The sequence below is a fragment of the Lactuca virosa genome, chromosome 8, assembly GCF_052849685.1.
Source record: "Lactuca virosa cultivar CGN04683 chromosome 8, Lactuca_virosa_CGN04683_v6, whole genome shotgun sequence".
NCBI lineage: Eukaryota > Viridiplantae > Streptophyta > Magnoliopsida > Asterales > Asteraceae > Lactuca > Lactuca virosa.
The window spans coordinates 375,805,550-375,833,075 of record NC_136433.1 but is presented as its reverse complement, the minus strand read 5'-3'; positions in this window follow the sequence as shown (position 1 = coordinate 375,833,075).

Here is a 27,526-nt window from a genome sequence, read left to right as displayed (position 1 = left end):
AAACTAATCTCTCAAAATGTTCATTAGATAAAATGAGTGTCACTCACTTCCTTATAAAGGAAATACAACTCATTATGCACACACAAAGGACTAAGCCCTCATAACATCCAAGAGTGACTTTGCACCCTTACATTCTCCCCCTCAAAGTTAGGATTGGATGTCCGGCTTCAATCTCCAACGAGTAGGCGCGATCAAGACCAAACTCCCCCTCGAATTAAACACCGGTCTTCAATTCCGCAAATGAAATATCCGCTTCGAATACCCATCATTCTCCCCCTTTTTATAATCAAAAAATGATTATAAAACCCATTAAGGGTGACAAGCGCTCGAGGAATGAACTTTACAAAACTCCCCCTTGATGTGTGCCAAAAATGAAACACCAAAAATCTTACACGGAAAAACAATCACAAAAAAGCCACAAAAAATTTCCAATTTATGAAAATTTTTGACTTCTTAGGTGAAAGTTGCAAGATTTTTCAAAAAACGGGTAGAAATTGTCACGTTCCGAAACTTGCAGTGACCCGTTGCGCCAAAACCAGCCTAATATGCGAAATTCTCCCCCATTTGCGAAACTGGGTAGAAAATGTTAATTCGCACAAACTGTAGGGACCAGAACTATTAAATCTTCATTTTCTCAGAAAATTAGCCCAATTTCGAAGTTGGGTATCTGCTGCCAACTTTTCGAAACTGCAGGGGCTAAATGAGAAATTTTGCCATTCTTCACAAATATTTACTCCAATGTCGAAGTTGGACCATTTGTGTCATTTCGTGAAAAGGGCAGGGGTGCAAACTGAAAATATTTGTTTTCTTCCCCCAATTCACATTATAACAGGGAACAAAGTCATTGTTCATTGAGAAGGCTTCGTTAGAAATCACATTTGAACATTGACAACACTCCGCTATAAACTACACCCCTTCGTTACTCGACCATCTACGATTCGCCATTGACCTCTCGTTCCAACCCTTCGTTAACAAATCTTTCATCGACTCCTTGTTAACGAAGCATCAACAACCCATCAATATCAAAATCCAAAATTATCGACAACACAGGGACCCTTCGTCCTTCGTTTTCACTCAACTACACAACAGCAATTCGACCATCTACTCTTCGTAAACAAAACCCATCGATTCCAAATCATAAGTCTTCGCTTTCAATAACATGGACCAACTATCAATCCTTTGCACATCGACAATTAACATTCCTTTACACAGCGACCAGCAGGGCTTCATTTTTAGAGTTCATACCAAAACAATTACCATAGACCATTTAACTGATAGGCAACCAAAATCGACACCTAAAATCATTCATCCCTTCGAAATTACATCCAGTAAACCCAAATCGATCATTTAACCCATTTTGTAAAAATAATTGACAATCAACTTCTTTCGAAATCACAATTCCAATTTCTTTTCGTTATCTGTATCTTCTTCCCAAAAACAACAACCATTCGATTTCAAAACCATCGTTTCTCATTCAAACATCAACTATCCGCAAAGATTTCCAAATCTTCGATCCTTGACATCATTGATTCCTAACGATTCGACTGAAAATCAAGAGTCTTCGCTTTTCATCAACAGTGACTCGACATCACAAACTAACGATCGATTCCAACTCTTCAATCAAAATCGATTATCATAAAGTCGTCGATCACCAACAACGAACTCAATAGAACACAGTTTGACTTCAAAAAGTCAACACAAATCAATTTCCTCAATTCGTTCACAAATGTGAACTGAACCCTAACTTCAGTTGATTTCAAATTATCCTTACGTCAATACACAATGAAATCGATTCCTCCATACAGATGAATTTTGACATTCAAACAACTCAGTCAATTCGACCCCAAGCAACTGTGACAGTTCTTCATCTGTTTCTTGAGAGAGTTTTTCCAAAATCAAGACATCAATCGACTTCAAATCCAAATAAACAACCAAAAAAATTAATATTCAAACATCAAACTCAAGAACTAGTCAATATCGAACAAACATCAAACATGTTTCGATTTTGAAATCATGAATTAGTCAAAGAACTCGAGAGTAAAATTGAATAGATTCTGCAACAAATGAGAAATTGATCCTGATAATTTCAACAACTTGAATCGGCAGTCAAATTAGACCTCAAATCCAAAGAAGTTGTGAATCACATTTGATGTAAAAAGCAAGAACGGATTGAATTTTAGCTTGAAATCGACTGGGTTCAAATAAATGTTCCATGAAAAGTAATGATTGTTTGTGTTGGGCTTCATGAACAGTAATTATTGTTTCGAATCAATGAACAAAACCAAAAATCATTTTGATTGGGTTTAATATGATGTATAGAAACAAATAGAAATTTTGATTGGACTTGATCTTAAAAAAAATTATTGGGTCAACAATGGGATTGAAACGAATTCGATCCAATGAGACAAATCGATCAAAAAATGATAAACGAAAAGCACGAATCAAAATCATGGATGTTTTGGAATCCATTTGAAAATTTGAGATACTTTTTTGACGATTCGAGTTCCATTTTCAACGAACGAATCAAATTTAGAAGATCTTGGGTCTTTTGTTGGAATGAGAAAATCTCCAATTTCAACATTGTACCACCCACTATGCGTGATGTACAACTCGTTCTTTGTGTTCTTCATCAAACCAAGAACATCTTCAAAAGAACCATCAACACATTTGGGTTTTGACTTCAAATTCAATGAAACACTTGGAGATTGTTGCTTTGGAACCCAAATTTGCTTCATGGATTTCGGCTTCACAACATTTGACGATTTTTGTGAGTAAACACGCTTGTTTTTGCGATTAATCTTCTTCTTCTTTTTCTTTCTCGTCTTTTTGCATATTGAAGACTTGATTTCATGAACAAACCCACATTCCACAACTTCTTGAGTTTGAATCAAATCTTTTGGAGTTTGATACTTGTGAATTTCTTGGATCACCGGCTTCCGATAAGGAATCATTCCTTCAAATGAATCACAAGAGCACAAAATATCATCGGTTTGAACTCCAATCGAGCAAAAAACTTTTTCATCATGAGAATCAACTTGAAGGCCTTTTTCTTGAACATCAAGAACATCAAGAACATAATGATCTTCAAGAACATCTTCAACAAACATAAGAGCTTGAAGATCACTTGGGTTTTCAACAAGAGAAATGTATCTTTTGTTATACAAATCTCTTTCTTCTCCTTCTTTTCGGTTATTGATTGCAACTAACTTCATAATGAAAAGATCATACAAACATTCAATCTTCAAAAGTGGTTGAAATATCAATCTTCCATGATCATCCTTCAAACCTCCATAAGAAATCAAAGTTTCTTGCGAAATCAACCCACTTAATACCAATCCATAGAATTGATATTCGTTGACTTTGTATTTCAAATCTTTGACAATCACAACCCAAGAATCATACTCCAAACGCACCATGATCACAAAAACTTGAAGATTTCTAGAGAGAGAAAGTGAATATGAACCAAATTCTAGTGAGAGAAAGTGGTACAAACAAGTATTCTAGAGAGAGAAAGTCGAATTATGGATCAAATCAAAGAAAAATTCGACTTCCAGAACACACAACACTCTCTAATCATGAAGATCAATAAGAACATGAAGAATCACCAAATCAAAATAGCCATCAAGGATCAATTCTTGATCCAATCAAGAACACCCGCTCTGATACCAATTGTAGTGGTGTTGATTATGATGGCATGTGCGGAATTAATAATGATTTAGTGAATCATCATGTAAAATCAAGAACATGAACACAAGAAGTAAATAATTCTTTTAATCTCTCATTAGTTTCATAGAAAGAGTACAAAATGGGTTTTGCAATTTTCTCTCTCTAAACTAATCTCTCAAAATGTTCATTAGATAAAATGAGTGTCACTCACTTCCTTATAAAGGAAAGACAACTCATTATGCACACACAAAGGAGTAAGCCCTCATAACATCCAAGAGTGACTTTGCACCCTTACAGGTTGTGGGCTTAGGGTAGAACCATTTATTCGACAGACTATGTGGTCCCATTTTGTGTATAATTTGCATGCATAAGGAAACCAGCGATGTTGGTAGAAGTTCCTAGTATTGCGGAGGCTAGTGAGTCGAGGATTCCTAGGAGAGCCTAGGGAATGCCATAGTGGGATATTTATGCTGCTTAGCATAGGGATTGTGTGTTTTTGGCCTTAGTGGTGACTTAGAGGATTCATGATGGTTCTTGAGGAAAGTACGGATAGGTATGGAAGGTAGTATTAGGCTCGTACTATTGAAAGCACGTGATATGTACTCGAATCAAGGACGGTCTCAGAGATTCTAAGGAGCCTGCATAGTGGGAGTTCCCTCGAGTTATTCTGATCGTTTGTATGTTTCTGTTTTGATATGGTCACCACTCGAGGAGGAGTTTCTGGTTCCGGTTCTGGCTCTGGTTCAGAACTGATTGATGAGCGGTTGTGCAAGTTTATCACATCGGAGATTACTCACGATATTTATGGAGGCCACCCCTGTGATTTTCAGTACCATCAAGGAGGGTATCATGGAGCTTTTATACGAGCGTCTCAAGGCTTTTCAGGCCAAGATCGCGGATGGGTAGTTAGGGGCATGGACTCTTTCATTTAGGGGGTTCAAGGCTTATGGAGCCCCATAGTTTTTTGGGGCTAATGACCCCCATTTGTAGCCGCCGATGGATCTCTGACATGGAGAATGCTCAATGAACGAGCTTCTGCCCTGTGGGGTCGAAGGTGGAGTTCGAATTCTGCCTTATGAAGGACCGTGCTCGCGACTGGTGGGAGGAGGTTGGTCATGTTTTGGAATTTGCAGGCATGGCGGCCATGACTTGGGAGGATTTTGTGTCGAGGTTTCGGGTGGAGTTTTCACCGGCGATTAAGGTGCAACAGCTGGCGAGGGAGTTCCAGAACCTTCGCTAGACTATTCAGACTGTGGCAGAGATCACCACCAAGTTCCGTGAGAGAGCTTTGTTGGTTCCACAGTATGTGGCGGACGAGGAGATGAAGAATACGAGATACCAAGACATGTTGAGGGATGACATCCGGTAGTTTGTCAGCATCTCCAGTTGCAGGACATTAGAGGACATGATTTCTAGGGACCGGGAATGGGAAATTGATTTGGAGCTTCTTAAGAAGCAGAATCTGGTTCATGTTTAGTCGGTGGAGTGCTTCGAGAAGAAGCCCAAGGTGTTTGACTCATGATCTAGAGACCAGCAGGGCCAAAGCCGATATAGCAAGTACATGAAACCGCACGATGGGGCGTGTCGAGTTAGCGGTTTGGGTTGCTACAGGTGCGGATAGTGTGACAACTGTAAATTTTGAGTCAACAAAGGTCAATTAAGTCAATAAAAGTCAAATAATTAAGACAAAACACTTTTTACACTTTGTTTTTAGGTTTTTCGGTTTTGGGACCCAAAAGCCTTGAGATTTCGGTTGTGATGGACCGAAATCACCAAGACCGAAATCACCTAGATCATCAATTGACCGAGATCATGACTTGACCGAAGTCTTACTTGACCGAAATCACACACTAGACCGAAGACCTTGGAGTTCTCGTTTTCACTTGGAGTGAAATCACTTGTGATTTCGGTGACTTAGGGTGTTCTCGGTTGGGGTCTTGGCCCGAAATCAATAATTTAAAGAGGTGGACCTTTTCCCAATGTGATATATTGCACATACCAATGCAAACATCAAATCAATATCACACCTTATCTATATATTTAGACGAAATCACCACCCATTTTCCTCATTTACATCTTCAAAGTCTCCCAATTTTCTCTCAAGATTTAGTATGAACATCTTCAAATCTTCATACACATTCCCAGAATCATCCTTCAAACTTTTCCAGGAAACAAACTCTTCAAGTTGATTCTTAAAGAATCTTAGTAAGTTTCGTTGTTTAATCTAGTGTTTTTATAACACTATCATGTGAGTTCAACTAATTTACACACAATATCGTGTGTTAAATACTCATAGGGTACGAACACCTTCAAATATTCTAACTTGAAGATCATCACCATCATTTCGTTTCCAGCCAAGAACACAGTCGAGGTGAGTTCATATCCCTACAGTTTTCGAGATTTCTTATGTTTTAAGGGGGAATACAATTAAAATCATTTAATAATCCAAATTATATTAAAAACTTCTTTATTTAAATCGTGCAAAAGTATTATTTACAAGAAAAAAAGTTATTACAGTATTTTTATGAACCTTGTAATAAACAGAGCAAAGTATATAATTATATAATACATATATAATTATTTCATGCTATTTCATTATCCTAGAAAAGTGATACTTTTACCCACAAAGATTTTCATTACAAACGGAACCTTTATTATAAACAATAATAGATATAGTTTATGGGTCATTACAATGTTATACCATTTTGGGACAAATAAATAATTATTTAAACGTATAATTATTATACACTCTGAAATTTCTATGGAAAAGTAATATTTTCATTTACTAAAGGGTTTTTCATTTCATTACACGTAAACTCGTTGAATCAATTAGTTGTGAGACACGTCTTCAAGTACTTACTAAAGTACCAACAAAAGTCATGAATTATAACCAGAATCTCCCGTAAGAGAACGAGACACTTGTGTATAGATCTATATGGGACTGACAATCCCGCACCCTAGCTATTAGCTACAGTTGGACCGACAGGTCTGGGGTGACAAATGTCGTAAACATTCTGATGCCTGAAGAACGCCGCAGCAGGCATATCAGTTATAGTACGGTTATAAGAACTCATATGGGAAACAACGACACATTTGGTTTACGGAGTAATATACCTTCAAACGGTTTTATTTGGATGCAACTACATTACACTGTTTTCTAGTACAGATAACTTTAATTTCTGAAATCATACGTTTAAATGGTTTTATATAGATTAAAACTATATAATACTACTTTCGATTACGGCGATACTTATACATTTTGGTCTTAAGGTTTTTAAGACTGCAACACATTTTAAGAAAATATTGGATTTTCTGGAACTAAATACTATTATTTTACAAGGAATGGTTTACAAATTTTCATACAAACTCTTATGAACTCACCAACTTAATTGTTAACACTTTTTCAAACCACTTGTATTCTCAGGAAACCACGAAGACAGGTAACAACAAGCTTTTGAAGATGAGACGCTAAGACGTCAGTCAAATCGTATATCATCATATACTTTTAAAATATATGTATTTTATAAAAGTATACGTGCATGCATGCATACTAGAACAGTGTCGTAATAAGAACCATATTAAAGTATTTAGATAAGTTGGACGTTGCGGTTAAGCCTAGATAGTTATGTAATCATATCTGGAATGAATATAGCCTGATCAACTATATTTATGCTAGATATGAGTAACATGTGTTTGGGAATGATCGTGCTGAACAACGAGTCTAAAACATACCAACCCTATATACCAAGAAACTCACAGAATCAAACACCAATTTTAAAATACTATAGGAGTATTTTATGATACTATAGAACCACATACCTAGATTCTTTATGTACCTCCATTCTCGCACAAACAACATGGCCGAATTTCTCCACAAAGACCCCTACTACCCTACCGCGGCAACCAATAGATGGATAGAGGAGAAGATAGCCGCCATAAGACGACAAATCCTTGCAGCTAAAACTAGGGCAGTCATAATGAAATAGAGAACGGAGGAGGCCACTCGCGAGAGGTGTGAGATGGCAGGGCACCTTGTGTATCATTGTGGTATATTATAGACTAGTATATCCTAGTGAGTTAGTGACTACACTACTCACACTATGTGGTAGGCTTATTGCATCTTTCATCACAACTAGTAGTAGTAAATCAAGCGAGATACGCCCTCCTAAAACCCATGAAACCCGAACCAATTTAAGGTTTTGACATCTATGTGCAATTTTGGTAACTTAACATTTGTACAATACCTACTACTATTCATTACCATAAGTACATCATGAGGATGTTGGTCGAAATATTGGAATCGTACAGCAAAGCCTGATATCTATATGTATATATAAATATAGATGGGGTACACCTAGCAATGACCATAGTTACTTACGAACTCGTTTCATACCATACAACAACAATCATGCCATCACGCGGAAGTAACCAGCACACCGACGCAACACCAGTTTTACAAATGGACCTCGCCACATTCCAAGCCGCTGTGACAGCCGTTATGACACAACTTAGCACTAACAACACGAATGGAAACAAGAACGGTAACTACAGTCCCAATCAAGGTGACAACCAAGGACACCAGCGAGTGTGCTCCTACAAGGACTCCCCAAATTACGAACCTAAGAACTCCCACGACAATCGAGGAGTACTACCCAATAAGCAAAAGTTCTGGAACAAGAAAAGGGGCTGTCCGACTCAAGGACCTGCCAAAAGACAACAAATTGTGGCAATCCATACCACGATTGTCCCTACTGCCTTAGTACCGACAAGACCATATGCTGGGACTCTCCCAAAATGCAACAAGTGCAACTTTAATCACTACGGATGTTGTCGAGAATTGCATTGCAACAAATGCAACAAGAAGAGACATGCCACTCGTTCCTGTAGAGTGCCAGCTCAACAGACCACCCACATCACGAGTACAGGGATGAGTCAGGCTTGCTATAGATGTGGGGAGGCGGGGCATTTCAAAAGGGAGTGCCCAAATACTAGAAAAAAAATGTCAGAGGCGTAGGAAAATTTTCAACAACAGGACACGAGGAAGCAACAAGGGAACCCGCTGGGATTACTGGTACGTTCCTCCTCAGTAATTCATATGCACGCATACTTTTCGATATTATTGCGGAAAAACATTTCGTGAGCCACAATTTTAAACACTTACTTAATCAAAATCTGTGACAACCCAAAATTTCTATCTTGTACTTTCAGTCAATTCAATCAAAGTCAGACTTGTTTCTGCTATCTTTTAGCATTGTTTAGAGTCTGTTTGGGTGTTCTAAGCCTAGTGTATTCAAGAATCGGGTATTAGGAAGTATCTGCTTGAGTGCATTGTGCCATAATCAAACTTTAAACCCCTTAAGAGGAGTTTACGGCCAAACCTCATGTTTGGGCCGTAAACTCATGTGTAGGCCGTGAACTCATGCTATATGCATGAGTTTACATCACTTTTCATTCTTTTCTTCCATTTCTTATCAAGAACACCCAAATTCTCTCTCAAGTATCATAAGATCTTCATCTTGATCTTCCAAAAATGTAATAATTCTTTCTCTTGAGTTGTTGTTATATCTCCTTATCAGGTGATTGTACATGATTTCGTCCATGAAATCATTCCATTTTGATAGATTTTCAAGTGTTCTTCATTTCACCAAGAACACACACTAGTGTTTTGGACTTTAATCACCCTATCAATCTTCTATATTGTAAGTACTCTCTCCTAAGCTTGTTATATGCAAGGAATACTTGAAGAAAACTTAGAAAACATCCAATTGACAAGAACAAAGGGAGTTACGGCCAAGGCAATCTCCCTTGGCCGTAAACCCATTAAATGGTGCAATTGTTGACATTAGACCTCCCTAAAGGCTTCTAAACCCTTGAGTATCTTCCTTTGTGTGGTACTTATTAGTTATACTACTTGAAAACATCAAGAAATCAAGAACAAAAGGTGTTTACGGCCAAGGTAATCTCCTTGGGCCGTAAACCCTAATTAAGGGTGCAAATGAGCCGTAATCTCTTCCTAAGCCTTGGACTTGAGTCTAGAACACTTCATTGTAACTTGTAAGACCTTAAAACACAAAATAGTACATATTACCATGAGTTTACGGCCGTAAACTCATTAGACCATAAACCCAATGGCCATAAACTCATATGGTGATACCATTTGGGCCGTAAACTCCTATATGAGGCCCTACAACCCTTAGATGCAACCCTTTGTACTTCTAGCACTTGAATCAAAGTGTTTTCCATGTCCTAGGGTGTCTTTAATTACATAATTAGTTTTTTAAGCACTAATTATAAACATATATGTGTCATTATATGTTCAAATAGGATCAATGTGTGCTCAAGTCTTCACTTGACACTTAGCATGCTACACCAATCTTACATTTGAGTAACTTACAACAGGTGAGTTCATACCCCCGTATTTTCATGGTTTTTACTTTTTTAAGGGGGGGGGGGGGGGATACAAGTCTAACACAAAGATTTCGTGTTATAACAAATGATTTCAAATGGATTATAGTTATCAAAACAAATGGTTTCAAACATCTTATCAAAATGAATTTCAGTATCATCAAATGAAGTGATTTTAAGTGATTGTGTCAAAAAGACGTCAAGTCACCAAAAATGGATTTCAAAATATGAAACTTGTTTTAAATGTTTTACAAACTTATATTTTCCCCAAAAATCATACTAGTATACATATATTTATATAAATAAGATTTAAAAGATTTAGGACTGACAACCCACTTTGGTTCCTTTTCCTTGTTTTGATGTGGGATTACAAGTATCTGTTCTTTGTCCAAATGTCATTTAAATTTTAGTTATATATATTTGTATATGTATACAAGTATAAAATTTTATTCAATAGAATTCAATTACCCTTTGTAACATGTTGAGCAAAGGATCCCATACATGAATACTCGTTAACAAATCAGAAAGTACATATAAATTATAATAGGTATAATTTATGATATACAGAACATAAATTCACGATACTAGTATACTAGAGTACATGGTTTTACAAAAAACAAAGGTTTAATTCAAAACTATTCAAGTGTATACATTCATTCAAATACATGTTAAGAGTACTAATTCAAGAATATACTATCAATCATTTACTTCAGAATGATTGGGTTTTCATAACTAATATACATGTAATGTTTTTATGCTTTTATGAGACATGTAGTACAGTTTGTTTAATTCATTTTAAACAATATAGTAAAGTCCTGATATTATAACCAGAGTCTCCAGTAGGGGATCAAAACAATGGGTGTATAGATCTATATTGGGATTAACAATCCCACACTCGGACTGCTAGCTACAGTCAGGCATACACGCCTGTGAGTGACAATTGTTATCATCAACTTTTAGCGCATTCATAGCGTTGGATCAGGCCATCTAGTTAGTATGGTTATAATAACTCATTTAAAAGATATTAAGAATACGATATTGTATAATTACTAAACTTAAGTACATTTTCAAAGTACTAGTTTACAAGATACAGTTTACAATATACAATTTATAATATACAATTTACAAGATACAGTTTACGAGATACAGTTAACAAGATACAAATTTACATAAAGATTACAAATACAGAACATTGGTTTACAAATAGAATAGTTTTAGACATATACAACTACTTTTCATATACAATAGAAAATATAGGATTTTCTGGAAACAGTTTACATATTCAAGAAACAGAAAACATTCTTACAAAACATATATACTTATGCACTCACTCAACTTTATGTTGATACTCTCTTTTCAAATTACTTGTATTCTCAGGGAACCCGTAGACAGGTACACCCGAGCTTTTGACAAGATGGAGCAGTTTATGTTTTGTCTTTTTCTTTTGTACAACTTTTTGGTTTCAGTATACAATGTGAAACACATGTAAATATTTATACTTTTTAATACAGTGGTTGTTTGTACTATGATTACTATATTACATGTGTTGTGATACTACAAATGAAGTCCTCCACCCCCGGACGTTTCCGCCGTTTGGTTTGGGGGTGTGACAGATTAGTATCAGAGCAATGTTTATAGTGAACTTAGTATATCAATCCATAAAAGATATACAAATTATAAATACATTTGGGGCTGAGAGCTCTGACTACAAGTATATTTTTAAAATTTTAAGTATTTTTACAAGAAATATACTAACACTCATACCTACAAGTACAGTATCACAGTCATAAGAGCTTAAAAGTATTTGGATGTTGAACATTACGGTCAAACCTAGACAGTTATGTAATCATATTTGGGATTAATATAGCCTGATCAACTATATTGATTTGAAATGTGACCAACATGTGTTTGGGAGTGATAGTGGTGTTGTGACATGTCTAAAACTTACCATACTACTCAGAAGAACTTTAGAACAGAACATAAAGATTAAAATACTATAGGGGTATTTTAGGCACTATATACTAATAACAAACATGTGAAAACAATAGAACAAATTAAGGGTAGAACTATAAATATTAAGGGTATATTACAATTATATATAATTAAAATTATATATACTTAGAATATGTGATTTAGCTTCATTTCTTGTTCCTTGTATGGTTGTGGATTTAGAGTCGGGTCATTTAATCGAAGGTCGAATGTAACCAAGTTATATATAATTAATATGCACTTTATAGTTATAGTAATATCTAGAACAAGTTGTACTTAGTACATTATTTGTTAATTGTAAGTCTTTTTGTAGAAACTTATCGTTACTAACTATATTCTATATCTCTTATCCCTATTCTCGCTTAGGTAAAAATGGCTGAGATGTGGTTTCATCCAAATGATACCCGTCGCCATTAGGAAATACTCTACTCATTCTTTTGGTTATAGTTAAGTCTATGGATTGGTTTTAGCACTATTTTTCAGGGTTTTTCAGTAAGACCACGAAAATTCTATTTTCGATAGGTCTTTATGATGTCGATATTTTCTCAAAATTTGGTGTATTGTAGACCTGTCTAGGGTCAAGTTTTCCAGACTTATGTATTTAATATGCCAATTTAATCGACATGCATTTTCGTACTCTTGAAAAATAACCATTCAATTTCATATTATTCAGTTACAAGTTGTACTTGTCATTGACTTCTATTTCCAATTCATTCCAAGATTCATGTCGAACTGTCTGTTTTAGTTCAGAGATATCAGGATTCATATTCACTCTTGATATCTTATCATCATTGTATCTTTTGACTTTTATAGAAAAAGATGCCTCCTCGTAGATATCCAAGATGTCAAAATGTTAATGAACCGCCGGTGCCACCTCCACCACCACCTCCTCAGTTCGACCCCGCTATGTTCCAAGCGGCGGTCACGGCGGCTGTAACTGCTGCTATGGCTCAGATCAATACTTCTGGAGCTAGTGGTTCAGGAGTTGGTGTAAATCCCCCTAACCAGGGTGAAGGTCATAGGAATTCGCGAGAATGCACTTATAAAGATTTTACCAATGCCAAACCAAGGACCTTTAATGGAACTGGAGGAGTTATGGCATTAAGGAAATGGATAGAAAAGACAGAAGCAATTTTCGAAATTTGCTCCTGCCCTGAGAACAGCAAAGTCAATTTCGCTGCTTGTACTTTTTCTGAAAGAGCTTTGACGTGGTGGAATGGTCATGTTAAGTCACTTACTCTAGTAGTGGCTAATTCGATCAGCTGGGAGAATTTCAAAGGTATGCTTATGCGGGAGTATTGTCCGCGAGGCGAAGTTCAGAAACTTGAAGAGGAGCTCTGGAGTCTCTCAATGGTTGGTTCTGATATATCAACCTATACTAATAGATTTTGTGATCTGGCAATCCTTTGCCCGGATATGGTTGCTCAAGAGAGCAAAAAGATTGAGAGATATATTTGGGTACTATCGCCCCAAATTCAAAATAGTGTTTTAGCCTCAAGGCGTGTTACTTTTGACAGTGCCAAAGAGATGGCACAATCTCTTATTGATCATGGAATCCATCAACACTCGGTGGTTGCTACACCAGAACAACCAAAGGGAAACAACAACAAAAATAACAACAAGAAGAAGGGTCGGAATAAGAGGAAGGGCAAGTTTTCACAGGATTCCTCAAAGAAACAACAGCTGACTACAGTCAACGCTGCTACTGTACCTGCTGCTGTTCCTGTTAATCCAGCACCAACCAAGCCTTATGCTGGTAATCTTCCAAAGTGCAACAAGTGCAATTTTCACCATAATGGAAATTGCAGGGAAATGCAGTGTCGTAACTGCAACAGAAAAGGGCATACCGCCCGATTTTGTAGAGCACCACCTCAACCACTTAACCAAGCACCTGCAGGTGGAGTTGGTCAAGCATGTTATCAGTGTGCTGAAGTAGGGCATTTCAAGAGAGATTGTCCTAAAGCTGGAAATGCAGGTGGAGTGGGGAGAATTTTAGCTTTGGGCCAGGAAGAAGCAGTGGCAAATCCCGTAGTAGTTACAGGTACGTTCCTTCTCAACAACACTTATGCATGCATTCTATTTGATTGTGGTGCTGAGAAGAGATTTGTGAGCCATAATTTTAAACACTTGCTAAATCAAAACTCCCAACCATTAAAAGAAACATTCACAATTGTCACACCCCAAAACTGGAATGGCGGAAACGTTCTGGGGTGGAGGACGTCATGTACAATATCATAACAAAGCATAATAGTAAAGACAAGCAAACAACATCCATTGCATTAATATAATAATTGTAATACAAGCATGTTCTGAACAGTATGTAAGACACCAAAAATGTATAATCAAAATAAAGATGAGTCTTGTATGTGCTCCATCTTCGCAAAAGCTTCATCGGTGCCTGTCTATTGATGACCTGAGAATACAAGTTATTTTGAAAGAGTTTGTCAGCATTAAAGCTAGTGAATTCATAAGTATTTTAGTGTCATTGTTTGCCTGAAAAGTTTGTAAGTGGTTGAGTGTGTAAGTTTGTAAAATGTTTCTAGTGGTGGTTTGTAACTCTTAGAAAACCCTATATTTTCTATTAAAAGTAGTCTTCTACCAAGCCATAAAGTACTGTATGTTTATTCAATTTAAAAGTGAGTATTTCTCCCCAAGACATAACGGGGTACTGTAGCATTATGCTATTAGTGACTACTGCTGTATTAACTACCTTAAACCAATTGTTAATTAAGGTATAATGTGATATAATTGTAACCATACTTGATCGACCTTAGTAAAACACGACGCTCGAAGACGTTGAGATTTTATGACATTCATCACCCGAAGACCTGCAGGTCCCACTGTAGCTAGCAGCAAGGTGTAGGACGGTCAGTCCAGTATAGATCTATACACGAATTCACGCTCTTCTTTCCGAAGACTCTGGTTACAAGTCGAACCATGACAGAGTTGCCATGCCCCGAAGTAGTGCCTCGCATTTAAGTTATAGTGGGTATGTATTATTTGTACTAGTGTAGTGTATGTTCTCTCCTGATTCTCATCATAGTGTGTTCCTTAGTATAGAATTTAGTGCGTATGAATAGTATGTATTAGTGTATGTTCTCTCTTTCTAGTATGTAGTATGTTCAGTTATATATAGTGTAGTGTATGTAGTGTCTATAGTATGCATTAACCCATGTATGAACTGACTCGTTGTATGTTTCATAGTATTAGAAATAATGTCTAGTAACTCCTAAACTATACCTATTATAGTTTACTAGTAATGTTGTATAAGTAACTTAGCGTATACACTTTTGCTACCCAAAGGTTTGGTACTGAAGTAAAAGCTTTATATCTACACATATATACATGATATATAACTAAGGATCAAACGACAGTCGGACAAACAACAGAGTACTCTAAGTCCACAACCAAACAAGGAACAGGAAATAAAGTGAGTTATCAGTCCTAAGTCCTTCAAACCTTACTTATATAACTATATATGCATTAGACATGATTTGGCAATATATAAGTTTAAAGAGTTGAAAGTAAAGATTTGATAATCAAGAATAAGTTTTATAAACAGTTTAACATGTAAAGGAGTTTGATAATCATTTTGAAGTAGTTTTGTTGACAAAACAGTTAAAAGTATAGAAAATCCATTTATTTGCAAGTTATAAATCACATGTGATTGATATTATAACTAGTTTGATTCAACTTGTATTCCCCCCCATAAAAGCATTTAAAAACATTTAAAAATGTCGATTAAGGGGTATGAACTCACCTGCAGTGAGTGGTTTGGATGGAAGTGTCGGATAGGATGCTAAGTGTCAAGTGAGGACTTGAACACACACACGGATCCTATTTAACATGTAATGATACATATATGTATCTAATTAGTCATTTTAACAACTAATTTATCAAGTAAGGACACCCTAATACATGGATAACACTTTGATTTAAGTGTTAGGAGTACATAAGGGTTGCATCTAAGGAGAGTATAGCCTCACATTGGAGTTTACTTCTCATTTGGTAACCCTACATGTGTTGACGGTTTTTGGTCATTTCCCCCATGAGTTTACGGCCGTAAACTCATGGTAATTTGTACCATTGTGTGTTTTATGGTCTTATACCCCTCAAGGAAGTGTTCTAGGTTTGTATCAAAGGCTTAGGAAGGGACTACGGCTCAAAATGGCCCTTCATTGGAGTTTACGGTTCTTGGACCACTCCTTGGAGTTTACGGTCGTAAACCCTTGAGTTTACGGTCGTAAACCCATGAGTTTACGGCCGTAAACTCATGGTCACTCCTACCATTTCGTAATTTGGGGTCTTTAGCTCATGCATGCAAGGTTCTAGTCCAATATTCAAGCCCTAGAAGGTTTTGGGGGCACTTAAACACCACTTGATGGTGTTTACGGTTCAAGGAGATCCCTTGACCGTAAACCCATGTGTTCTTGGGGATTTTTGATGTTTTCCAATGGTTTAGCAAGTATACTAAGCAAACAACTAGATAGGAAGAATGTACTTACTTATAGGAAGCTTGTAAGAGTGTTTAAGGCCCAAGAACACTAGTGTGTGTTCTTGGTGTTTTGAAGAACACTTGAAGATCTATGTAAAAGTGAAGATTTCATGGATGAAATGGAGTATAACAACTAGATGAAAGGTTATAACAACAAATCAAACAAAGAAAACACTTACATTTTGGAAGATTTGGAAGGTGATCTTATGATAGTTGAGAGAGAATGAGGGAGTTCTTGAGCTAGGAAGTGAAGAATGAGAGAAATGGGGAGTAAACTCATGCTACATGCATGAGTTCAAGGTGAAGAGGAGTTTACGGCCCAAACTCCCCAAGTTTGGTCGTGAAAACCTTGTTAGGGTGTGAAGTGTTTACTTGTTACACATTACTCCTAGAAGACACTCCCTTTTATTTGTTCGTTTGATGCATTTATTTTAAAAATACCCAAACGGACTTTAAACCGGCTAAAAATTCACAAAAATGAATTTGACTATTAATTTGTAGTGCTTGACTGCAGAGTTTATACAAATGAAAATTTTGAGTTGTCACAACAATCGAAATGGCTAACGAGAATACCGAATCCACCAACGAAATATACATAGGATGTACTCTTACCTTGAATAACTTTTCGTTCCCAATAGACCTTATACCGGTCTCTATCAAGAGTTTCGACGTAATAATAGGTATGGATTGGTTGTGTCTTAACCGTGCTGACATCCTATGTTATGAAAAAGCCATTCGTCTGAACTTGCTAACTAATGAAACTCTTGTTATTTATGGCGACAAACCCGGAACGAACCTCCATATCATTTCTTGCATTAAGGCACAGAAGTACCTCCACAAAGAGTACTATGCTTTCTTAGCTCACGTGGTAGACAAAAAGCAAGAAGTGAAAGATATCGCGAAAATTCCTGAAGTCTGTAACTTTCTCGACGTTTTTCCTGATGATCTTCCAGGAGTGCCTCCCGAACGACAAGTTGAGTTCAAAATTGACTTAATTCCAGGGGCTACCCCTGTCGCCAAATCTCCTTATCGTCTTCCACCTTCAGAAATGCAGGAATTATCCAGCCAGCTTAACGAACTCCTTGGCAAAGGTTTCATAAGACCCAGCTTCTCACCCTGGGGAGCACCGGTTTTGTTCGTGAAGAAGAAGGATGGATCGTTCCATATGTGCATAGACTACTGCGTGCTGAATAAACTTACCATTAAGAATCGATACCCTCTGCCTCGCATAGACGATCTGTTCGACCAACTTCAAGGTGCGAGCTACTTCTTAAAAATAGACTTAAGATCCGGGTATCACCAGTTACGAATTTTGGAGGATGACATTCCCAAAACCACGTTCAAAACTCGTTATGGTCATTATGAATTCGTAGTGATGCCATTCGGATTGAAGAATGCACCTTCTTTGTTCATGGATTTAATGAACAGAGTGTCTCGTCCATTTTTGGACAAATTCGTCATAGTCTTCATTGACGACATCCTTATCTACTCAAGAAGTGAAGAGGAACATGGCCAACATATTCGTCAAGTTTTTCAAACTCTTAGAACAGAGAAACTTTATGCAAAGTTTTCTAAATGCGAATTTTGGATCAGGAAGGTTGAATTTCTAGGACACGTGGTCAGTTCTGAAGGAACACACGTCGATCCTTCCAAAATTAAGGCTATTGAAAACTGGTCAGCACCCAAAACACCTACAGAAATCCGTCAATTCTTAGGTCTTGCTGGCTATTATCGCAGATTTATCCAGAATTTCTCTAGAATAGCTAAACCTCTCACCACCTTGACGCAAAAGGGTGTAACTTTTAGCTAGGGAGAAAGACAAGAAACAGCTTTTCAAACGCTGAAGCGAGCTTTGTGTAGTGCACCAATCATGTCTCTCCCTGAAGGGACAGAGGATTTTGTAGTATACTGTGATGCTTCAAATCAAGGGCTTGGATGTGTTCTTATGCAAAGAGGAAATGTAATATCTTATGCCTCTAGATAGCTAAAGACACATGAAGTCAACTATACAACACATGATCTTGAGCTAAGAGCAGTGGTATTCGCTTTGAAGATCTGGAGACATTACTTATATGGCACGAAATGTACAGTATTCACGGACCATAAAAGTCTCCAGCATATCTTTAATCAAAAAGAGCTGAACATGAGACAACGACGATGGGTGGAGCTACTGAATGACTACGATTGTGAAATTATTTATCACCCTGGTAAAGTGAACGTTGTAGCTGACGCCCTTATCAGAAAAGAATACTCGGGACGCCGAGTAAAGTTGTTGACCATAACAATCCATTCACATCTGTCCACACAGATCAGAGAGGCTCAACTGGAGGCCTTAAAACCTGAAAACGTGGTAGGTGAAACTTTGAGAGGAATGGATAAAAATTTCAAAGTCAGGGATGATGGAGTTTATTGTTTCATGAATCGAATCTGGACACCTAAGTTTGGTGGTTACAGAGATGTAGTCATGAATGAAGCCCATAAAACCAGATACTCCATTCATCCAGGTTCAGACAAGATGTACCTGGACCTCAAGAAACTATACTGGTGGCCAAACATGAAGGCCGAAATTGCTACCTTTGTGGGCAAGTGCCTTACTTGTGCCAAGGTGAAGGTAGAATACCAGAAACCTTCAAGTTTATTGCAACATCCTGAAATCCCTGAATGGAAGTGGGAGCGGATTACAATGGATTTCATAACCAAGTTACCCAAGACATCGGGTGGTTATGATACTATTTGGGTAATCGTCGATAGATTAACCAAATCCGCACACTTCTTACCAATCAAAGAATCAGACAAGATGGAGAAGCTAACAAGAACTTACCTCAAGGAAATCGTTAGACTGCATGGTGTACCAATATCTATTATTTCCGACCGAGATAGTAGATTCACTTCTCGTTTCTGGCAGTCTTTACAGAAATCTTTAGGAACTAGGCTGGACATGAGTACAGCCTACCATCCTCAGACAGACGGACAAAGTGAGAGGACGATTCAAACATTAGAAGATATGTTGCGAGCTTACGTGATAGACTTTGGTAAGGCATGGGATACTCATTTACCCCTTGTCGAATTCTCGTACAATAATAGTTATCACACTAGCATAAAGGCTGCTCCTTTCGAAGCTCTCTATGGCCGTAAGTGCAGATCCCCTCTGTGCTGGAATGAAGTGGGCGATACGCAATTAGCTAGAAGTCAAGTTCTTGACGGTACCCTCACTGATCCGGAAATCATTCGCGAAACCACGGAGAAAATCGTACAAATCCGGGAGCAACTTAAAGCTTCCAGAGATAGACAGAAAAGCTACGCTGACTAAAGAAGAAAACCTTTGGAGTTTCAGGTTAGTGACCGCGTCATGTTGAAGGTCTCACCCTGGAAGGGCATGATACGTTTTGGAAAGCGTGACAAGTTGAATCCAAGATATATAGGACCATTCGAGATTCTTGCTAGAATTGGTCCCGTAGCTTTCAAACTCCGACTACCTCAAGAACTAAGTAATATACATCCTATTTTCCACCTCTCGAACTTGAAAAAGTGTTTGTCCGATGAGACTCTTGTTATCCAACTCGACGAGATCGAGATCGACGAGAGCCTCAACTTCGTGGAAGAACCTGTAGAGATCATGGACCGAGAGGTCAAGCAAACGAAGCAAAGTCACATCCCAATAGTGAAGGTTCGCAGGAATGCCAAACGAGGACCTGAATTCACTTGGGAACGCGAGGGTCAAATGAAACTGAAATATCCTCATCTTTTCATTTAGTTATTTGTAACTACTTATTTGCTTAAACTCTAATTTCGGGACGAAATTCTCTCTAACGGGGGGATAATGTGACAACCCGGAATTTATATCTTGTACTTTCAGTCAATTCAATCAAAGTCATACTTGTTTCTACTATCGTTTAGCATTGTTTAGAGTCTGTTTGGGTGTTCTAAGCCTAGTGTATTCAAGAATCGGGTATTAGGAAGTATCTGCTTGAGTCCATTGTGCCTTAATCAAACTTTAAACCCCTTAAGAGGAGTTTACGGCCAAACCTCATGTTTGGGCCGTGAACTCATGCTATATGCATGAGTTTACATCACTTCTCATTCTTTTCTTCCATTTCTTATCAAGAACACCCAAATTCTCTCTCAAGTATCATAAGATCTTCATCTTGATCATCCAAAAATGTAAGAATTCTTTCTCTTGAATTGTTGTTACATCTCCTTATCTAGTGATTGTACATGATTTCATCCATGAAATCATTCCATTTTGATAGATTTTCAAGTGTTCTTCATTTCACCAAGAACACCAAGAACACATACTAGTGTTTTTGGACTTTAATCACCCTATCAAGCTTCTATATTGTAAGTACTCTCTCCTAAGCTTGTTATATGCAAGGAATACTTGAAGAACACTTAGAAAACATCCAATTGACAAGAACAAAGGGAGTTTACGGCCAAGGCAATCTCCCTTGGCCGTAAACCCATTAAATGGTGCAATTGTTGACATTAGACCTCCCTAAAGGCTTCTAAACCCTTGAGTACCTTCCTTTGTGTGGTACTTATTAATTATACTACTTGAAAACATCAAGAAATCAAGAACAAAAGGTGTTTACGGCTAAGGTAATCTCCTTGGGCCGTAAACCCTAATTAAGGGTGCAAATGAGCCGTAATCTCTTCCTAAGCCTTGACCTTGAGTCTAGAACAGTTCATTGTAACTTGTAAGACCTTAAAACACAAAATAGTACATATTACCATGAGTTTACGGCCGTAAACTCATTGGACCACAAACCCAATGGTCGTAAACTCATATGGTGATACCATTTGGGCCGTAAACTCCTATATGAGGCCCTACAACCCTTAGATGCAACCCTTTGTACTTCTAGCACTTGAATCAAAGTGTTTTCCATGTCCTAGGGTGTCTTTACTTACATAATTAGTTGTTTAAACACTAATTATAAACATATATGTGTCATTATATGTTCAAATAGGATCAGTGTGTGCTCAAGTCTTCACTTGACACTTAGCATCCTACACCAATCTTACATTTGAGTAACTTACATCAGGTGAGTTCATACCCCCGTATTTTCATGGTTTTTACTGTTTTAAGGGGGGGGGGGGGAATACAAGTCTAACACAAAGATTTCGTGTTATAACAAATGATTTCAAATGGATTACAATTATCAAAACAAATGGTTTCAAACATCTTATCAAAATGAATTTCAGTATCATCAAATGAAGTGATTTTAAGTGATTGTTTCAAAAAGACGTCAAGTCACCAAAAATGGGTTTCAAAATATGAAACTTCTTTTAAATGTTTTACAAACTTATATTTTTCCCCAAAAATCATGCTATTATACATATATTTATATAAATAAGATTTAAAAGATTTAGGACTGCCAACCCACTTTGGTTCCTTTTCCTTGTTTGGATGTGGGATTACAAGTATCCGTTCTTTGTCCAAATGTCATTTAAATTTTAGTTATATATATTTGTATATGTATACAAGTATAAAAGTTTATTCAATAGAATTCAATTACCCTTTGTAACATGTTGAGCAAAGGATCCCATACATGAATACTCGTTAACAAATCAGAAAGTACATATAAATTATAATAGGTATAATTTATGATACACAGAACATAAATTCACGATACTAGTATACTAGAGTACATGGTTTTACAAAAACAAAGGTTTAATTCAAAACTATTCAAGTGTATACATTCATTCAAATACATGTTAAGAGTACTAATTCAAGAATATACTATCAATCATTTACTTCAGAATGATTGGGTTTTCATAACTAATATACATGTAACGTTTATATGCTTTTATGAGACAAGTAGTACAGTTTGTTTAATTCATTTTAAACAATATAGTAAAGTCCTTATATTATAACCAGAGTCTCCAGCAGGGGATCGAAACAATGGGTGTATAGATCTATATTGGGATTAACAATCCCGCACTCGGACTGCTAGCTACAGTCAGGCATACACGCCTGTGAGTGACAATTGTTATCATCAACTTTCAGCGCATTCATAGCGTTGGATCAGGCCATCTAGTTAGTATGGTTATAATAACTCATTTAAAAGATATTAACAATACGTTAGTGTATAATTACTAAACTTAAGTACATTTTCAAAGTACTAGTTTACAAGATACAGTTTACAATATACAGTTTACAATATACAATTTACAAGATACAATTTACAAGATACAGTTAACAAGATACAAGTTTACATAAAGATTACAAATACAGAACATTCGTTTACAAATAGAATAGTTTTATACATATACAACTACTTTTCATATACAATAGAAAATATAGGATTTTCTAGAAACAGTTTACATATTCAAGAAACAGAAAACATTATTACAAAACATAAATACTTATGCACTCACTCAACTTTATGTTGATACTCTCTTTTCTAATTACTTGTATTCTCAGGGAACCCGTAGACAGGTACACCCGAGCTTTTGACAAGATGGAGCAGTTTATGTTTTGTCTTTATCTTTTGTACAACTTTTTGGTTTCAGTATATAATGTGAAACACATGTAAATATTTATACTTTTTAATACAGTGGTTGTTTGTACTATGATTACTATATTACATGTGTTGTGATACTACAAATGAAGTCCTCCACCCCCGGACGTTTCCGCCGTCTGGTTTGGGGGTGTGACAAAATCCTCAATCACTAAATGACATATTCACCGTAGAAATGGCAAATGGAAAGATATAGAGCACTAACGATATATACGTAGGATATACCCTCACTCTAAACAACTGTTCTTTCCAAATCGACCTAATGTCGGTCACAATAAAACGTTTTGACGTCATCATTAGCATGGATTGGTTAAGTCCTCACCATGCCGATATCTTGTATTACGAAAAGGCCGTTCCTCTTAACCTACCAAGTAGCGAAACCCTCGTCATGTATGGAGACAAACCTGGCACGAACCTACGAATAATCTCTTGCATCAAGGCTCAAAAGTATCTACGCAAAGAATACCACGCCTTTCTAGCCCACGTTGTGGATGAGAAACAAGAAGCGAAAGACATCAAGGATGTTCCAGAAGTCCGTAACCTTCCCGATGTATTCCTAGAAGACCTTCCGGGAATATCACCCGTACGACGAGTTAAGATTAAATTAGACTTAAACACAGTAGCTCTGGAAAACGTAGTTGTAAATATTGTCTCACCCAAATTAATCACTTCACTTACGTAGAAACTAAGGACCCATGTTGGTAATATATGATTACGAAGTGGATACGTTAGGGTTATAAATAGTTAAGATTCTACAGACTTAGGATTTGTGATTCCGCTTTAACTCATGTTCCTTGTTTGGTTATGGGCTTAGAGTAGAATCACTTATTCGACTGTCTTTTCAATCTTTATTATATACGACTTTTATACATGAAACGATTATGGAAGGACTAGGGTGGACACGCTACCACTTGGGCGATCGTAGACAAATTAACCAGACCCACACACTTCCTACCGACCAAAGCCACAAAGAAAATAGAAAAGTTGACAGGAACGTATCACAAGGAGATTGTGAGACTGCACAGTGTGCCACTGTCTATCATATTGGATAAGAGACAGTCCATTCGCCTCGCGTTTTCGACAGTCGTTGCAGAAGCCCTTGGGAGAAAAGTAAGAGAACCATTCAGACGCTGGAAGACATGTCGAGAGCTTACGTGACAGAGTTTGGTAAATCGTGGGATACCCACTTACCACTCGTCGAGTACTCATACAACAATAGTTATCACACTAGCATCAAAGTTGCTCCATTCGAAGCCCTCTATGGGCGCAATTGCAGATCACCCCTGTGTTGGGCTGAGGTGGGTGACACACAGCTAGCAAGAGGGCAAGTACCTAACAGCACTATCACCAGCCCAGAGATCATACGTGAGACAACATAGAAGATCGTCCAAATCCGAGAACGACTAGAAGCATCTAGGGACCGACAAAACAGTTATGCGGATAAACGACAAAAGCCCTTGGTATTCCAGGTTGGTAACCGCGTACTGTTAAAAGTCTCACCCTGGAAGGGAATAATATGTTTTGAAAAAACATGGGAAACTAAATCCAAGGTAATTCGGGCCATTCGAGATCCTTTCCAGGATTAGCCTAGTAGCTTATTAAATCTGACTACCACAGAAACTCAGCAACATACACCCCAGCTTTCTGTTGGATTAATGTCTAAGTCCATAACTATATTTGGTATGTACTTGACCCGACCCGGGATGGTCCATTTGGGTTGCACTTCACCGACACAATTTATATGGATAGTCTTTTGAGAATAGTATATTTATGATTTATATTAATATATTATAAGTTCTAATATATTAATATATAATCATATTATTTAATTAGTATTGATCAAGAATTAATTTATAATTAACTAAGTGATTAAAAGGAACTAATTAAATATGGACTCTTAGATATATATATATATATATATATATATATATATATATATATATATATATATATATATATATATATATATATATATATATATATATATATATATATGTGTGTGTGTGTGTGTAGTGGGCCAACTTCATTTAGGTTGGGCTAAGTCTTCATGGATAGTCCATGGAGCTTTAACCCATGGATCCTAGGAAATGAAAGGTCATGGGTATTAGGGTTTAACCCAAATCCTCCACACTATATAAAGGGTCTTATGGTTCATGAAATTAGGCTAGTGGCTAGTGTGGATACACTAAAGAGGGCAATAACCGATTTCATAGTGTGAGCCAAGTATCCATATTCTCTAAAGGTTTTCCAAGGTGTTTTGGTGATTTGTGATTCCACTTGAGGCTTCCACACTATTAGGGCTAAGCTCTTAAAGCTTGAAGACATCAAGCTACATCAAAAGGTATGTCATCTAACTAGAACTTTGTAGTATAGGTGCTTCATAATATGCTAGTTAGGATGAAACCTTGGAATATTTAATATTTGCATGTATAATAGAGAAAACATAGATCCAAGCTTTATAGGGTTGCATGTACACCATAGGAGTGTTAGAATGCTCAAAACCTAATAGTGGTATCAGAGCCATGGGTTGTTTTATGTTATATTCATGTAAATGTTTTATTTTCAAAGCTGAAAAAAAAAGAAGAAAAAAACATGACGTTTGTCAAATTTTAAGATAATTACTTGTTGTTGTGAAAAACTAATTGTTTGTAAAATTTGAATCATTTGCTATATGAGTTGAATTAGGTCAAATTTAGTAAAAGATAAAATGATATGATTATTTTATTAGTTTTAAAAGTTTGATCTAAATGTTTTAAGGAGTTACATATTTTGTCATAAAATTTTGGAGCTCAAAAGTTTTTTTTTTAAGTTGTGATCTTAAGGGTTTTTGAAACTTCCATAAGTTATGGATATGAAAGTTTTTTTTTTTAAAAAAAAAATTTGATTCAAAGTTTTTATGGAGTTACAAAATTTGGTGTTAATGTTTTAAAGAATTCCATAATTTGTTCTTAAGTTATGGAACATGGAAAGTTTCATCATAAAACACCATTAATTCCATAAGTTATGGAATCCAAAGGTTTTCAAGAGTTACAAAACTTGCCCTCAAGTTTTGAAATTTGGAAAAAGTTTTTTTATGATAAAAAAAAAGAATTGAAATCTAAAACTCTTGGGTTCATAACTTAAACAATTAATTAAATGGTTTTAATTTTGAATTTAATAATTGAAATTATGATGTTTTATTGAATAATTCAATTAACTCTTATGGACTTTATTAATAGATAATTAAAGTGTTTAATTAAAAGAGAATTAATAATTTCATAATGACATGGTTTAAATTTAATTAAATTAAGAGTATATTTTAATTAATAGATTAAACCACCAAGTATTTTAAATGTCTAAAATACACCCTTATACTATTATAATATTAAAAGTTTAATAGATTATATGTATAAGAGCAAGTCGTCTTACCATTAGTAGGCCTCATTCACGAAGCCGGTCTATAAGGGGGGTATAAGGTTACTGCCTATAAAATGGAAGTTTAATGGGTGTCTACTCTCACCCACCGCTTCCTTGACCGGTGGAGGGTCGTTAGCCGAACGGGTAGGACAAGGACTATAATTCTCCCTTCATTAAAAGTATTAATGACAAATACTAAGTAACTAAACATTTATAAATTCCCAATCTTAGTTACTTAGGAAAATGTGAATTTGGTGCTAACCCATGAAATTACACTTTGCACTTTCTTAAGTCAGTTAGTGGAGCGTGTGTGGTTAACCGGCACACTAGCTTGATTTAACAAGGTAGGCAAAGGGTAACTTAATGTTTATCATAGCATCGGTGGAGCGTGTGTGGTTAACCGGCACATCGATTGAGGGGTAAATATTAAGGGTACCAAGTATATTTGCATGGTTATTCACACCTTGTTTTGTGATCCTCGGCATCCCAGTCACAAAACCTGAAGGGCACACTCGAGATTCAAACATGCCATTGAAAGTTCAATGTATCTCAAAAGATCTAGGAGTTTCAAATCCAATTAAAACTTAATTATATTTCGTTTTTCATGGTGGAAATTGGTAAATCGTCATTTACCTACCTTCAACTATTTTATAACTTGGATTACGGCATCCCTCTTCCAGTTATAAAATAGTTTGTTGGGTCCTAGCCTTAATATTTCATATTGGGTGTTATATTAAGGACTTTAAATTAACTAAACTTGAATATCTCCCAAAAGATATCTAGTTCAGACATCTATGATCTTCCCAAATCTCTTGGAACTTCACTTCCTCCACCTCCTCCAATTATTCTCCCTAACCCACAAGTTCAAGGTCACTCAAGCCCTATTGGCAAGGCAAGGTCTAGGTGTGATCACATCTTGGAGATGAAGTCACATATTGACAAGCCGGGAGAGTTGGGTGTCAAAATCTTGAGAAAGTTGGTGGTTTAATCACTTTCTAAGTCACATAGTGAGTTCCTTTGGGACTCCTATGAAACAGACTATGACAAGACCCGATCT